General features: G+C 40.0%; 1 protein-coding gene across 10 annotated transcripts in view; it reads right to left on the bottom strand.

Annotated features, from left to right (window-relative positions):
• Positions 1–12550, bottom strand: part of HYDIN (HYDIN axonemal central pair apparatus protein) — a 443605-nt gene that overhangs the window by 396926 nt on the left and 34129 nt on the right. Inside the window, exon 1 of one of the 10 annotated variants that reach the window (XM_042917625.1) lies at positions 9678–9696. The exons of the other annotated variants lie outside the window; for them this stretch is intronic. The gene's annotated coding sequence lies outside the window, so the exon portion shown is untranslated. Of the gene's footprint in view, positions 1–9677; positions 9697–12550 lie in introns of those variants that run through there. 10 annotated transcript variants of the gene reach the window in all.

The following is a 12550-nucleotide window of genomic DNA, read 5'->3' as shown; positions in this document are numbered from 1 at the left end:
GATCAAGGAACTAAGAAACAGTCAGGAGGAGCTAAAAAATGCTATAAATGGTGTAAAATAAAATGGAGGTGACCACAGCTCAGAATGAAGAGGCAGAGGAGAGACTAGGTGAATTAGAAGATAAAATTATGGAAAAAGAGGAACCTGAGAAAAAGAGAGACAAAAAAAAATCCAGGAGTATGAGGGGAAAATAGGGAGAACTAAGGGATGCAATCAAACAGAACATCCATATAGTAGGAATTGCAGAAGAGGAAGAAAGAGAGAAAGGGTTGAAGGTGTACTTGAACAAATCATAACTGAGACTTCCCTGATCTGGGAAGGAAAAAGGCATTGAAATCCAAGAGGCACAGAGAACTCCCTTCAGACGTAACTTGAATAGATCTTCTGCATGACATATCCTTGTGAAACTGACAAAATACAAGGATAAAGAGAAAATTCTGAAAGCAGCTAGGGATAAACACGCTGTAACATATAAAAGGAGACCAATAAGACTAGTGGCAGACCTATCTTCTGAAACATGGCAGGCCAGAAAGGAATGGCAGGAAATCTTCAATGTGATGAACAGAAAAACCATGCAGTCGAGAATCCTTTACCCAGCAAGTCTGTCATTCAGAATAGAAGGAGACATAAAGGTCTTCCCAAACAAACAAAAACTGAAGGAATTCATCACCACTAAACCAGCCCTACAAGAGATCCTAAGGGGGATTCTGTGAGTGAAATGTTACAAGGACCACAAAGTACCAGAGACATCACTACAAGCATGAAACCTACAGACATCACAATGACTCTAAACCCATATCTTTCTATAATAACACTGAATGTAAATGGACTAAATGCTCCAACCAAAAGACATAGGGTATCAGAAAGGATAAAAAAACGAGACCCATCTATCTGTTGTCTACAAGAGACTCATTTTAGACCTGAGGACACCTTCAGATTCAAAGTGAGGGGGTGGAGAACTATCTATCATGCTACTGGAAGTCAAAAGGAAGCTAGAGTAGCCATACTTATATCAGACAAACTAGACTTTAAATTAAAGGCTGTAACAAGAGATGAAGAAGGGCATTATATAATCATTACAGGGTCTATCCATCAGGAAGAGCTAACAATTATAAATGTCTATGCACCAAATATGGGAGCCCCCAAATATATAAAACAATCACAAACATAAGCAACCTTATTGATAAGAATGTGGTCATTGCAGGGGACTTTAATACTGCACTTACAACAATGGATAGATCATCTAGACACAGGATAAACAAAGAAACAAAGGCCCTGAATGATACATTGGATCAGATGGACTTGACAAATATATTTAGAACTCTGCATCCCAAAGCAACAGAATATACTTTCTTCTCGAGTGCACATGGAACATTCTCCAAGATAGATCACATACTAGGTCACAAAACAGCCCTTCATAAGTATACAAGAATTGAGATCATACCATGCACACTTTCAGACCACAATGCTATGAAGCTTGAGATCAACCACAGGAAAAAGTCTGGAAAACCTCCAAAAGCATGGAGGTTAAAGAACACCCTACTAAAGAATGGATGGGTCAACCAGGCAATTAGAGAAGAAATTTAAAAATCTATGGAAACAAATGAAAATGAAAATACAACAATCCAAACACTTTGGGATGCAGCGAAGGCAGTCCTGAGAGGAAAATACATTGCAATCCAGGCCTATCTCAAGAAACAAGAAAAATGCCAAATACAAACTCTAACGGCACACCTAAAGGAAATAGAAGCAGAACAGCAAAGACACCCCAAACCCAGCAGAAGGAGAGAAATAATAAAGAGCAGAGCAGAAATACACAATATAGAATCTAAATAAAACTGTAGAGCAGATCAATGAAACCAAGAGTTGTTTTTTTGAAAAAATAAACAAAATTGATAAACCTCTAGCCAGGTTTCTCAAAAAGAAAAGGGAGATGACCCAAATGGATAAAATCATGAATGAAAATGGAATTATTACAACCAATCCCTCAGAAATACAAGCAATTATCAGGGAATACTATGAAACATTATATGCCAACAAACTAGACAACCTGGAAGAAATGGACAAATTCCTAAGCACCCACACACTTCCAAAACTCAAACAGGAAAAAACAGACCTATACCAGCGAAGAAATTGAACCAGTTATCAAAAATCTCCCAACAAATAAGAGTCCAGGACCAGATGGCTTCCCAGGGGAATTCTACCACACATTTAAAGCAGAGATAATACCTATCCTTCTCAAGCTGTTCCAAAAAATAGGAAGGGAAGGAAAACTTCCAGACTCATTCCAAGAACCAGCATTACGTTGACTCCTAAACCAGACAGAGACCCAGCAAAAAAAAGAGAACTACAGGCCAATATCCCTGATGAATATGGATGCAAAAATTCTCAATAAGATACTAGCAAATCGAATTCAACAGCATATAAAAAGAATTATTCACCATGATCAAGTGGGATTCATTCCTGGGCTGCAGGACTGGTTCAACATTCGCAAATCAATCAATGTGATACATCGCATTAATAAAAGAAAAGATAAGAACCATATGATCCTGTCAATCGATGCAGAAAAAGCATTTGACAGAATTCAGCATCCTCTCTTAATAAAAACCTTCGAGAAAGTCAGGATAGAAGGAACATACTTAAACATAATAAAAGCCATTTATGAAAAGCCCACAGCTAACATCATCCTAATGGGGAAAAACAGAGCTTTTTCCCTGAGATCAGGAACACAACAGGGACGTCCACTCTCATTGCTGCTGTTTAACATAGTGTTGGAAGTGCTAGCATCAGCAATCAGACAAAAAAAGGAAATCAAAGGCATCAAAATTGGCAAAGATGAAGTCAAGCTTTCACTTTTTGCAGATGACATGATATTATACGTGGAAAACCCGATAGACTCCACCAAAAGTCTGCTAGAACCGATACATGAATTCAGCAAAGTCACAGGATACAAAAGTAATGTACAGAAATCAGTTGCATTCTTATACACTAATAATGAAGCAACAGAAAGACAAATAAAGAAACTGATCCCATTCACAATTGCACCAAGAAGCATAAAATACCTAGGAATTAACCTAACCAAAAATGGAAAAGATCTGTATGGTGAAAACTATAGAAAGCTTAGGAAGGAAATTGAAGAAGATATAAAGAAATGGAAAAACATTCCATGCTCGTGGATTGGAAGAATAAATATTGTTAAAATGTCAATACTGCCCAAAGCTATCTATACATTCAATGCAATCCCAATCAAAATTGCACCAGCATTCTTCTCGAAGCTAGAACGAGCAGTCCTAAAATGTGTATGGAACCACAAAAGGCCCCGAATAGCCAAAGTAATCTTGAAGAAGACCAAAGCGGGAGGCATCACAATCCCAGACTTTAGCCTCTACTACAAAGCTGTAATCATCAAGACAGCATGGTATTGGCACAAAAACAGACACATAGACCAATAGAATAGAATAGAAACACCAGAATTAGACCCACAAAAGTATGGCCAACTAATCTTTGACAAACTAGGAAAGAATATCCAATGGAAAAAAGACAGTCTCTTTAACAAATGGTGCTGGGAGAACTGGACAGCAACATGCAGAAGAATGAAACTGGACCCCTTTCTTACACCATTCACAAAAACAAACTCAAAATGGATAAAGGACCTGAATGTGAGACAGGAAACCATCAAAACCCTAGAGGAGAAAGCAGGAAAAAACCTCTCTGACCTCAGCCGCAGCAATTTCTTACTTGACACATACCCAAAGGCAAGGGAATTAAAAGCAAAAATGAACTATTGGGACCTCATGAAGATAAAAAGCTGCTGCAGTGCCAAGGAAACAATCAACAAAACTGAAAGGCAACCAACGAAATGGGAAAAGATATTTGCAAATGACCTATCGGACAAAGGGCTAGTCTCCAAAATCTATAAAGAGCTCACCAAACTCCACACCCGAAAAACAAATAATCCAGTGAAGAAATGGGCAGAAAACATGAATAGAAAACATCTTCTATTCATCTAAAGAAAACATCTCTAAAGACATCCAGATGGCCAACAGGCACATGAAAAGATGCTCAACATTGCTCCTCATCAGGGAAATACAAATCAAAACCACACTCAGATATCACCTCACACCAGTCACAGTGGCTAAAATGAACAAATCAGGAGACTATAGACGCTGACAAGGATGTGGATAAACGGCAACCCTCTTGCACTGTTGGTGGGAATGCAAACTGGTGCAGCCGCTCTGGAAAACAGTGTGGAGGTTCCTCAAAAAATTAAAAATAGATGTACCCTATGACCCAGCAATAGCTCTGCCAGGAATTTACCCAAGGGATACAAGTGTGCTGATGCATAGGGGCATTTGTACCCCAATGGTTATAGCAGCACTTTCAACAATAGCCAAATTATGGAAAGAGCCTAAATGTCCATCAACTGATGAATAGATAGAGAAATTGTGGTTTATATACACAATAGAATACTACGTGGCAATGAGAAAGAATGAAATATGGCCCTTTGTAGCAACATGGATGGAAGTGGAGAGTGTTATGCTAAGTGAAATAAGCCATACAGAGAAAGACAGATACCACATGTTTTCACTCTTAGGTGGATCCTGAGAAACTTAACAGAAGACCATGGGGGAGGGGAAGGAAAAAAAAAAAAAGAGAGAGGGTGGAGCCAAACCATAAGAGACTCTTAAAAACTGAGAATAAACTGAGGGTTGATGGGGGTGGGGGAGAGGGGAAAGTGGGTGATGGGCATTGAGGTGGGCACCTGTTGGGATAAGCACCTGGTGTTATATGGAAACCAATTTGACAATAAATTTCATATTTAAATAAATAAATAAATAAATAAACATTAAAAAAATAAAAAACAGAAAAAAGCAAATTTCACAAAATAGAATCCCTATGTTTGTAGGGTCCACAGTGTAGCAGTACTAAAAAAAAGTGATTATGTCTGGGTGTGAAGTAGCATACAATGATATATATGAAACTATCAATAGTCAAAAACACCAAATTACATCAAACATCCGAGATAAAAGACTGAAACACCTATTTTCTCTAGAAAATGATACTACCAAACCATTGTTATATGAAGAGGCAATCAAAGGTTAGGCAGACAAAAGTATAAAAGAAAATCATAAAAATATGGCAAGCGGCTAATGAATAAAAATCTTATCTCTTTATTTTGTGATGTGTGTGGTGCTCATCAGTTTTTTTAAAGTTATAATGTGTTACAACTCATCCTAAAAAAAAAATTCACTTTTGTATCTAGTTTGTATTTGTACTAAAGAGCTTCCAAAAGTGTAGAAGCTTCAGATTCCACAAAAATTAGTACCTGGATGAAGCTTGCAATCAAGGGGAGATGAGGCACCTTAGACACACGAAAACTGATGTAAAGTACATCACAAAATAAATAGCACTGTAATAGTCTATAAAAAGATTCAGTAATACAAGCAAGCGTGGTTAAGAAGGGAAAAACTGGCTGGGGCTGTCAGGAAAGCCTCAGAGGAGGATGAACTTGAAGCAGCCATTGAAGGACTACTGAAATTTTGACTCACTCATCAATGTACTTTGATGGGTTCTTCAAATAGTATATTGAGTCCTTGCTCTTAGAGCAGATAGGCCAGTCACTGGTGGGGGTGGGGGGTAAGGGAGGCTGAAGCTTTATTATCATATTCCACAGCTATTCGTGAGTGCTTCCTCCATGCCAGGCACTGGAGATGCCACTGTGAAAACACAAAGCCGTAGAGAGCAGAGGGATAGGAGTGAGGTTTCCAGTTGTGGGGGCTACAACACCCCTGTAAACAGGGTGTTCATCAGGGCTAAGCCATGGTAAAGATGGAAATTTTCAAGATAAAATGTAAACTTAGGTGGTTGATAATAACAGACTGGTGAGTGACAAAGCTGGGCACTTGCATAAAAGAGAAAATGGAGGTGGGCTACTATTTTGACTTTGGAGGGAAGGAGGGGAGACAAATCTCACATTCTCTTTCTGGAAAAATGAAGAAAGATCTGTGAAATGCCTAGATGACCTAAAAGAGAAGAAGGAAATGTTTGAGTCCATATAAAAATTTTGCTCTGATGATTATATCTGTTACAGAAATTGAGAGGAATATATAAGAACTCATCAACTCATTCATTTAAACACCTAGTTCTCAGATATCTAGGTATTCAGGACTGTATCAGCTGTGTCAGATATGAGGGACAAAGAGAGGAAATTTTTCAGTTGTTTACTTTCTAGCTAGATTAAACATAGAAGGTACAGTCTCTATAATAATGCCATGGGAAGGGACCAGAAAGAGGCAGGCATTGAGCTAGTGGTCTTCTGTAAGCTGTCCAGGCTGAATGTTAGAAGGAAACAAGAGAGCAAATTTAAAAGCACCCCATTGCCCTTGTCTTCCCATCAGACCAACCCTGAGGCTTTGGACAGTCCTCAGGCCCCTGGCGTCATTAGAAAAGCAGATGGATGTATCAGACGGGTTAATGACAGCCAGGGATGACCCTGATATGATTTGGTCTTAGTTGCTGATCCTATAAAGATGGTTATGACTTTGAAAGTTGAGAGCAATGACTTTTGGTGGGGAATGAACTGCAAGGCAAAATCTAAAATTATGTTAGGATTTAAGAAAAATAACCCCCCCATAGGAATAGAGGGGGAAAGGAGAAATAAAAATTAAAATAGGGTAGTAGTAGCATCATCGATTGTTTATTAAATCAAATATTCCCTGCCTGCACTAATAAAGGTAGTCACAGCATAGACAATACATCAAAAGTGGGTATTTTGAAATATTCTTAGCATCAGTGAGGAAAAATAGTGGAGGAACATGGCTGGTATATACATGGATGGGTAGTGAGTGAGTGTGTGTGTGTGTGTGTGTGTGTGTGTGTTTCTAAATCCACTTGGATATAGTGGAATTACATGATGTGGTTCTGTCCATGTGTTCTTCCTGTTTCTGACCAACTGTCTTGGTCTCTCGATGTCTGCACCCTGCCACGTAAACCCTTAATAAACAGTCTTTACTTCTGCTGCTGGCAACATAGCATTATCAGAAATCGTGTAAGGAATCGAGTAATATGGACGCATTCTCCACCACAGATAAATGGGATTCTCAGAGCATAAAAACATCAGAGGTTTGGTTATAGTTGCTGCTTTCACCAGATGATCTGTGCATGTTTCCCATCCCAGAGTAACAGCTCTTGTGCCACTCTCAGAAAATAGTTTCATTATTTAGGAGCTTGGGAAATGAAAACAGTTTGCGAATCAGTTGTGACTACTTCTGTATAGTCTCTGCCTTTTCCCATAACACAGCTTTGATGAGCTAACAGTTCAATATTTATAAGCATGCAAAGAGAGCATTAATCTTCCTGATTAATTAATTCAATGACTTACCCAAATTCTTGCCTGTGAGCACTCCGGGACCCGTGGTTCCTGCTCTCTCCACTCTTAGTTCCTGGCCTCTGTTAGCCTTTCTCTTCGCCTAGTGCTGGGCATTAAAAATGATCCCTGGTCTAGACTGCTTACGCATTCCTCAGCAGACACCTAAGAGACTTTCACAAATTCCTCGTGCACTTTTACATTTTAATAATGAAGACTGTGAACTTACTTACATGAATAACTGGCAGATGGAATGTGAAAGCCAATTTCTTTTGCTCATTAAAATTTTGAACAGCCATATTATAAACTCAAGCACAATGGACTCATTTCACAACCTGTGACATAGACAACTGGCTATCCGATACAAGAAGGAATTTAATGTACATTTAAACACCATTCGTGCAGAGTGACAAAAGCTCTCTGAGTTACAGAAGTTTGAAGTCGTTGAGGTTTAGCCAGTGAATTTTAGAAAATGTTTGTGATAGAACTGCAAAACCCAGCGGAGCAGCTATACCTTGCTTGTGGGAAGCCGGAGCCAGAGGAGCCAGCTAAGCTGTGCCAGGACTCCTGACCCACAGAAACTGTGAGAGAATAGACAGATGTTGTAGTTCTAGCCACTGAAAAAGGAAACTGAGTAAAGGTTTTGTTGAGCGCGCACACACACACCCCGGGCAACTGTATTTCCTCCTTCCCTTCTTTTTCACACCCTGGGCAACTGTATTTCCTCCTTCCCTTCTTCTTCCCTCTCATCTTTTCTAACTTGATACGAACTATGCAGCAAGTGGGCCTGTCTATTCATACCAGACTTTAAGACAAGGGTAGCTCTTTCTCTCAGCAAAAGTCATGGCCTGGACAGGTATGTATCCCCCATGAAGTATGTACAGCATACACACATCGTTTCACTTACTCTAATGAAGGGGAAAATTAGTTTTAGAAAATATTTATTTGTTTTTGAGATAAATTCCCCAGAACCATTCACTATAAAGGAAATAATATTTACCAATGCATATGAGATTATTTGGAGCTAGCCCTAGAAGAGCCTTGAATTCCACCAACAAATTAAACATTCTGCATGTGATGGGGAACCATTCTGAGATTTCTGAAGGTGGAGTTGATGTTAAACCAACAGTTAACCCTGAGTATTAGGAGGGATGCCATGGACAGGTAAGGCAGTGGAAACAGAGAGACCAGGTAGGGGGCCATGGTAACAGTTCACAGGAAAAATAACACAGAGTTAACCAGACGCAGCATGAATGAGAGAAGAGGAAAAATACAAAGCCACGGGGCACTAGCATCTTACTAATTGATGGCTAGTTCGATGGAAGATGGAGAAGAAAGAGCAGATGCGATTTGTAGCCTTCATGACTGTGTGGGTGATGATGCCACTAATCGAGATAGGGAATACAGAAGGGAACACAAATTTGAGGAGAGGGAAGAGTTATTATACACTGACACTTTTTAAAGTTTGCTTATACTCTTGACATGATGTGATGAAAATGACACCTTACCTGTAATCTTACTCCCCTACAACTGTAACTCCAGTCTAATCATGAGGAAAACAGCAGACAAATTCCATTAGAGGGATATCCTACAATATACATGACCAGTACTTGTTGAAACTGTCAAGGTGATCCAAAACAAGGAAAGTCTAAGAAACTGTCACAGCAGAAAGAAACCTAATTCAACATGATAAACTAAAGGTAATGTCTTATCCTGGATAGCATCCTGGAACAGAAAAAGACATTAGGTAAAAGCTAAGGAAATCTGAATAAATGATAAACTTTAGCTAACTGTTCTAAAAAGTAAAAGCCAATTTTGGCGGGGGGAGGGCCTGGGTGGTTCAATCAGTTAAGCATCTGACTCTTGATTTCGGCTCAGGTCATGATCTCACAGTTCCTGGGTTCAAGCCCTGCATCAGGCTCTGTGCTGACAGTGAGGAGCCTGCCTGGGATTCTCTCTCTCCCTCTCTCTGCCCCTTCCTCTGCTTGCATGTTCTCTCTCTCAAAATAAATAAATAAATAAATAAATAAATAAATAAACAAACAAACAAACAAACATTAAAAAATAATAGAAAATAAAAAAATAAAATCTAATTTTACTAAGCAGCAAAAAACTGCTTATAAAGCTTTTGATACCTGCTAATCCCTCCTGGGAGCTGGAGAGGGTGGGGCACAGGAAACAAAGAAGCTTTTGTTCCCCACCTACAAATACTCCAGTTTCATGTTAGACCACATCACTGATAAGTCCACCACCATCCCAACACCCACTCAAATGAGAAAGCTGAGGTGGAGGAAAGCACCTCACTACCTACACTTAAAAGATAGAGTTTCTTCAAAATGGATGAAAGACCTAAAGGTAAGACAGGAAGCCATCAAAATCCTGGAGGAGAAAGCAGGCAAGAACTTCTTTGACCTCAGCCACAGCAACTTCTTACTCAACATGTCTCTGGAGGCAAGGGAAACAAAAGCAAAAATGAATTATTGGGACCTCATCAAGACAAAAAGCTTCTGCACAGTGAAAGAAACAATCAGCAAAACTAAAAGGCAACCAACGGAATGGGAGAATATATTTGCAAACGACATATCAGATAAAAGGTTAGTATCCAAAATCTAGAAAGAACTTATCAAACTCAACACTCAAAAAACAAATAATCTAGTGAAGAAATGGGCAAAAAACATGAATAGACATTTTTCCAAGGAAGACATCCAGATGGCTAATAGACACATGAAAAAGTGCTCAACATCACTCATCATCAGGGAACACAAATTAAAACCACAATAAGATACCACCTCACACCTGTCAGAATGGCTAACATTAACAAGTCAGGCAACAACAGATGTGGCCGAGGATGCGGAGAAAGATCTCTTATGCACTGCTGGTGGGAATGCAAACTGGTGCAGCCACTCTGGAAAACAGTATGGAGGTTCCTCAAAAAGTTAAAAATAGAACTACCCTACGACCCAGCAATTGCACTACTAAGTATTTATCCAAGGGGTACAGGTGTGCTGTTTCGAAGGGGTACATGCACCCCAATGTTTATAGCAAAGCTATCGACAACAGCCAAAGCATGGAGAAAGCCCAAATGTCTATCAACAGATGAATGGAAAAAGAAGATGTTATATATATATATATATATATATATATATATATATATATACACACACACACACACACACATACACACACACACACACACAATAGAGTATTACTCGACAATCAAAAAGAATGAAAATCTTGCCATTTGCAACTACGTGGATGGAACTAGAGGCTATTACGCTAAAAAAAATTAGTCAGAGAAAGACAAATATCATACGACTTCACTCATGTGGAATTTAAGATACAAAACAGATGAACATAAGGGAAGGGAAGCAAAAATAATATAAAAACAGGGAGAGGGACAAAACATGAGACTCTTAAATACAGAGAACAAACTAAGGGTTGCTGGAGGGGTGTGGGAGAGGGCATGAGCTAAATGGGCAAGGGGCATTAAGGAAGACACTTGTCGGGATAAGCAATGGGTGTTATGCATAGGGGATGAATCACTGGAATCCACTCCCCAAAACATTATTGCACTGTATGCTAACTAACTTGGATGTAAATTAAAAATAAATAAATAAACAAAAAAATAGTTTTTGGTACTAATGTTCAAATGGCAAAAAGGAGCACATATGAGAAAGCAGTGTAACAACAGTAAAGTTGGCCTAAGGAAAGCATTTTTTTTTTTTTTTTTTGGTCAATGCTACATCGGAGTTGCAAAGAAACTATGATCATATACCTCAAACATCTGTGCTTTTGGAGTTCATCCAACAAATGTACATTTAGCACCTAGACAAGCAAAGTACTGTAGATGCCAGGGATATGATGAATGTGCCATAGTTCCTGCCCATAAGAAGCTCACAGTCTACTCTAGAGATAGGATCACAAATAATTACAGTACACTGTTAGAGCACGGATATTATATTAAAAAGAGAAAAAAAAATATTTTGGGAGTGCTGAGGAGGAAACAATGAATTCTCTCTGGATAGGTGGTCAGGAAGGGCAACACCAGGGAGACAGCTTTGAACTGGGCCGTCAAGGATAAGCTGTCTCCTGTCATGCAGAGAGGGAGTATTCAGCATTTGCAACGACATGGTGACAGCCACGCTTGGGGATTAAACATGATATTCTAGGGGAAGCACTTGTATACATGCCGTGGTGACATGGCATGCTTGGGGAAATGGCAGCTAGAGCTTTGGGTATGAATTTAGGTCAATCCAGGAGGAGACAGACTCAAGTTAGGGAGACCAGGTAGGAAGCCACTGTAATGATTGAGACTGGAGAGGATGATACTCTAGAAAATCAGGAGGAAATATTAAAAATTCCTCAACTCTCCTGTCTTCTCATGCCTCCAACACAGTCAAGCAAAAGAACCTTGAGTCCCCAAGGACTTTTGCTCTTGGCAATGCAGTAAGGCCTAGCATCTGTTTCTCGAGCAGCCAGTGGCTAGAGTTTGCCAGCGTCCGAGCGTCCTCTCATTGGAGGACCCTGGGGCACAGGCCCTCACCTGTTTCAGAGTCCACTGCGGGATTCCATGTGCACCTCCACCATCTGCTAAGTAAGTCTCCCTTCTCCCCAGTACAAGCCGTCTCCGCTCTGGCTGTTAGAAGGGGGCCATGCTCGCGGCCTGCTGGGCGCACTTTGGCAGAGCTGCAAACACTGCAGAGATTAGCGAAGATGTGGTCAAGGCAGTGGAGATGCTGGCTCCTTCTTCATTTGAAAGTGAGTGAAGACAAACTATGGCAGATACTTTTCCCAAAAGCCAGTTGACCTCACGAATCCTCAGGGGTTTGGTCGCATATTCATTTTTTATTCGTTGCTTTTGTCAATTGATACAGCTCAAAGAACTCAAGTTCCGCGACCAGGAGCAATAGTTCCTGCCGGACTACCGCCCTGTGGCTTCGCTGCCCTGGTTGGTGCTGAGGAGAGGCACGTGGTGGGTTGGTAAAGGGCATGGACTCCATAGCACACAGATTTGGCTTTGAATCCTGGCTCCGTCACATACTATAATAAGATTTTAGTCAGTTACCTTACCTCTCCGTATCTGTTTCCCCTTTTGTAAAAATGGGCACAGCAGTACTCACTACAAAGGGCTGCTGTGAGGATCAAACATTATATTCTAGGGGGAGCACTTGTATACAGCCTGGA

The sequence above is a fragment of the Panthera leo genome, chromosome E2 (assembly GCF_018350215.1).
Source record: "Panthera leo isolate Ple1 chromosome E2, P.leo_Ple1_pat1.1, whole genome shotgun sequence".
NCBI lineage: Eukaryota > Metazoa > Chordata > Mammalia > Carnivora > Felidae > Panthera > Panthera leo.
The sequence above is the reverse complement of the archived record's forward strand: the minus strand, read 5'-3'. Positions and strand labels throughout refer to the sequence as shown.